At 43.7% G+C, this 5,028-nt stretch overlaps 1 pseudogene; it reads left to right on the top strand.

Moving 5' to 3' along the window:
• Positions 1–2,501: 2,501 nt before the first annotated feature.
• On the top strand, positions 2,502–2,618 carry LOC124620769 (annotated as a pseudogene).
• The last annotated feature ends 2,410 nt before the right edge of the window (positions 2,619–5,028 follow it).

The raw sequence follows: 5,028 nt of genomic DNA, 5'->3' as shown, positions 1-5,028 counted from the left end.
GCCGGGTAATCGATAGTCGTTGGTTGGTTGTTTCGAGGAAGGAGACCAGACAGCGAGGTCATCGTTCTCATCGGATTAGGGAAGGACGGGGAAGGAAGTCGGCCGTGCCCTTCGAAAGGAACCATCCCGGCATTTGCCTGGAGCGATTTAGGGAAATCACGGAAAACCTAAATCAGGATGGCCGGACGCGGGATTGAACCGTCGTCCTCCCGAATGCGAGTCCAGTGTCTAACCACTGCGCCACCTCGCTCGGTCGATAGTCGTACCAAAGAGCTCGTGTACCAGAAAAGGTGCACCACTGCTCACCATAAAAAGACACATGAATTTCTGGAAATTTTCATATGCTACTCTACGTTTTCAGCATTACATTGTAGCAAATATCATCTTTTTTGCGTAAAATCGAATATTGCAACTGATATCGGTTTCGAGATCGGTAAATTACTTCGCGATTGATGAGGCATTTCTCATCGGCAGAGAGCTTTACGGTAGCAGAGCACTGTAATTGACTAAGCGTCTTTGGCAATGTTTCCGTATTTCATGATCTATGGATCACTTTCACAGTGTTCCACTGTTCCACCGTTAGTGCTTTTTTTGATCTGTACAAAAATTCTCTTAATTTGCCTGTCTGCAGAGAGTGGAGGATGGGACGCGCACACCATTTAGGGTGGTAAATTCAGTAAGAATCCCTCAGGATGCTACAGTCACAGGAAGGTCCATGAGGTCAGAGAGTTACGAGGTATCCTTTGTGTGGGGGAGGAAAAGTCTCCATAGATTGGTTTCAGCAAGACAGGGGCAGAACAAAGCATCTACGAAAAGTTACATGATGTCAAAGAGTCACGTGATGCCTTCTTTGTTCGAGTGTTCAGAAACAAATTGAGGCAGACCAGCCCCCTCTGCTTCCGGCAAGTGGGATGCCATCCCCCACTCGCGATTTGTGGCTTTAGAGCATCTCTAGACTAGCAGTTGTAGGACATAAAAAATTTACCGAAAATTCCAGTCATTTTTCTCGTCTGTAGGGCCGTGGTTCGAATTCTAGGAGAACCTTTTAGACGTCCGATAATCTCTGTGTTTTTTCAATTCTCCCATCAGTTCTCAGACCGTATTCTTGTTCTTGTTCTTGTTCTTGTTCTTCTTCTTCTTCTTACGCTCCACCATATCTTCACCTCCCAACCAAACTGTCAAGAAAGAAGTGCTCGGAATGAAGAGGGTGCAAGGTAGGGATGTAGTCTTCCGCCCTTGCTGTTCAATCTAGAGAGTGTTCGGAAATTCCCATTACGAACTTCTAGAACTTTTATAGGAGAGTACATAATATTTTGAATAGGAACCCATGTCGAGAAACGTATCGTTTCCGTGCAACAGCCATTTGAAAACATGCATGCTAAGTAGGTTTCAAACAGCGTAGTAGTGGTGGCGGAGGGGTACCTACATCGGGATGGCTGATGTCATCCTGCCTCTCTCACCTGGTTCGAGCCTCAATCACGTGTCTGTGAGTATTGGTATTGGTGTGGACAATTGGTGATGGTATGGTTGTAGTTGTCGATCATCCACAACCTACCAGACGGCGGTGGGTGAAACATTAATTGCACGTGCAAATGCTCATGACCTCATTGACTGGTTCTCTTCAACATGATGCCATACGGCCTATTCCAGTTTCGGGTGTGCGGCGTCTTCTTGTAACACGACATTCGGCCCTGATTTCTCTAAGGTGTTGCGTAATTGTGGTGAAAATGGTATGTATGGAATAGAAAACTGTGCACATCGATCTTGGTAAAGGCGACATGTAGCTCTTCCATTAGTGTGAGTTTCGCCATGCAGATAGATTATGATGGAGTTTTCTGTGAACGTGTTCTCAATCAGGTTGCCCTAACGTTCACTGACATTTTGGATGAGGCTCAAACTTGGTCAGAGAGGTAGGATAAGCGTCAAGTGACATCAGACAATGCTACATAAGCACCTCCCCATGTCAACCCTGTTGAGCATTCAAAACATTATCTATTCACTCCCCTCTACAAATCCTAGAAATTTGTAACAGGAATTTTCAAACACCCTGTGTGCATCTAACAAGTAACGAAAGATATAAAAGAAAGGTACAAGAGTGGTATTAAAATTTAGAGTGATAGGATATCAATGATAAGATTTGCTGATGAGACCGCTATACTCAGTGAAAGTGGGAAAGAATTACAGGATCAATTGAACGGAATAAACAGTCTAATGGATGCAGAATATGGACTGAGAGTAAATCGAAGGAAAACGAAAGTAATGAGAAGTAGCAGAAATGAGAACCTTAAGAAATCTAACATCAGAATTGGTGATTACGAAGTGGATGAATTTAAGGAATTCTTCTACGTAGGCAGTAAAATAATGCATAATGGACAAAGCAAGGAGGACATAAGAAGCAGACAAGCACTGATAAAAACGGCATTCCTGGGCAACTGAAGTCTACTAGTGTCAAACATAGGGCTTAATTTGATGAAGGAATTTCTGAGTACGTTTGGAGAACAGGCAACGGCCTTGCCGCAGTGGATACACCGGTTCCCGTGAGATCACCGAAGTTAAGCGCTGTCGGGCGTAGCCGGCACTTGGATGGGTGACCATCCAGCCACTATGCGCTGTTGCCATTTTTCGGGGTACACTCAGCCTCGTGATGCCAACTGAGGAGCTACTCTACCGAACGCCCGGGAGAGCAGTGTGCTGACCACATGCCCCTCCTATCTGCATCCTCAACTGAGGATGACACGGCAGTCGGATGGTTCCGATGGGCCACTTGTGGCCTGAAGACGGAGTGCTTTGGAGAACAGGTTTGTACTGTAATTAAATATGGACAATTGGAAAACCGAAACAGAAGACAATCAAAGTATATCAGATGTACTGCTACAGCAGAATGTTAAAAATTAGGTAGATTGATGAGATATGGAGTGAGGAGGTTCTCCGCAGAATCAATGAAAAAGGAACATATGGAAAACATTAACAAGAGAAAGGGGCGGGATAACAGGACATCAGGTGATAACGTCCATGGTACTGGAGAGCTGCAGAGGAAAAAAAAAAGAGAGAGAGAGAAATGCAGAAGAACCAGAAGGTAGAGCTCTGTTACTACTTGATCTCACACCCATATTTTTACTCTACCTCCAGCTGAAGACAACTCGTTTTACCTTCGTGATTATTCGGGGCTATAGAGCCCGGGAAAATTGTAGTGTAGTTCTAGATCAAGGCACTAAATAATAAGAGTTATGGAAGTTGGGTGTACTACTCGGGGTCCCAGATACAATATTAAATACTGCCGTGTAAGGGATGAGAGTGTAATGCAGACAATGCTCGAAGCAGAAGGTTTCTATTTTTTTTTCTTTAAAAAAAAGTTACGCGTTCTGACTATCCTAGCCGGTATCAGATGAGTTCATCACTTAGTCATAACTTGTCTGCATGATAGGCCCGGCAAGGACTATTGGAACGTGAGAACTAGACAATTCCGTCGTTCTGTGAACACGGAGTGGGACTCTACCCTGCACCAACAGCGACTGTTGACGATGCATTAGCGAGCAAAAAGGCTTACAAGATGTCACAAGACAAGTACTTTTCAACCTGCAGGACACTCTTCTAAAACAGTACGGCTGACAGAAATGCAGTGGGATCTATCAGTTTTCCCAACAGCAAGTACAATTGGAGGAACATGTTGAAGTGGAAAACCATTTCTTTAAAGGCTGGCCTTGAACTAAGTGCTGTGAGCAAAGTCTGTGAAACACGCGCAAAAGACTCTGAGCTACAGATTGTGAAAAGATTGTAAGCAAATAAATACTGAACAGGTAGAGTAAATGCAAACCATACGCGAGGAGACTGTGTGCAATTAACTGTCTACTGTAAGTGGTAGTATCATAATGTTAATAGCCATATGGTAGAGAAGAACCACATATGGGACATTGAGTGGAAGATGTGTGATTCTTTTCGACAGGAACAGCTAGCGCATGATGCTCATATAATAATAATAATAATAATAATAATAATAAATTGGTCAAAACAGACCAAGGAATCTTCAAGTTGTCTAAAAGTTTAGGACATTATTCACCTTTTACCCCAGAGGTCGCAAAATTAATTACTTTACGCAACTCGTGGATGTGTTGTTGGTATCTTGGTTGGCAAAGTAGCACATTTAATTTACTCATATAGTGGAACATTTGAAAAAGGATTCAGTTTGCTGAGTGATTAAAATTTCAACTACTTGCGAAAGCAGTGGAGTATTCTGATAAATTTCTGTAGGACTGTTGGTCTTTAGAAACCCAGAGGAAATTCTTTGTTGATGTATGGAGTGGAGATAGATATCAGCCAGATCACAGAATGTTGAAAGGCTTTTGCAACTACTGGTGTAAATGGACGAAGTTGGAATGGCTACAGAGCTATTTCCCACTGTTATTGAGCGACAGACAAATCCATTCGCCGGTCAGATAGCACAATTGGCAAGGCATTCCTTGAGTGCGAGGTCGCAAAAGGCCAATCGCAAAAGGTCAATGAAGTTTACGGTTTGCGTGTCTAGCATGCAACCACAATATTGGCTGCTAATGGTAACAGAGGGGAGGAGGGGCGTGTCTACGGAGCGTAGTTGAATTGCTTTGTTGACGAGTAACACAAAAAAATGGTTCAAATGGCTCTGAGCACTATGAGACTTAACATCTGAGGTCATCAGTCCCCTAGAACTTGGAACTACTGAAACCTAACTAACCTAAGGACAACACACACATCCATGCCCGAGGCAGGATTCGAACCTGCGACCGTAGCGTTCGCGCAGTTCCAGACTGAAGCGCCTAGAACCGCTCGGCCACACCGGCTGGCGACGAGTAACTCACAACACTTCAGTAAAGCTACTGGTGTTGCTAGAAAGCAGAGGAAGGCCAACGATAAACAAAGCAAACAATGCATTATATCTACAACAGATGCCGAAGTTGATTGCTCCAGAAAGGAACCCAAGGTATTTCGCAGAGTGAGAAAGTGGAAGATGAAATATTAGCATTTCTTCAATATGAGTCACTAGAATATGTGGTG

The sequence above is a fragment of the Schistocerca americana genome, chromosome 6, assembly GCF_021461395.2.
Source record: "Schistocerca americana isolate TAMUIC-IGC-003095 chromosome 6, iqSchAmer2.1, whole genome shotgun sequence".
NCBI lineage: Eukaryota > Metazoa > Arthropoda > Insecta > Orthoptera > Acrididae > Schistocerca > Schistocerca americana.
The sequence above is the reverse complement of the archived record's forward strand: the minus strand, read 5'-3'. Positions and strand labels throughout refer to the sequence as shown.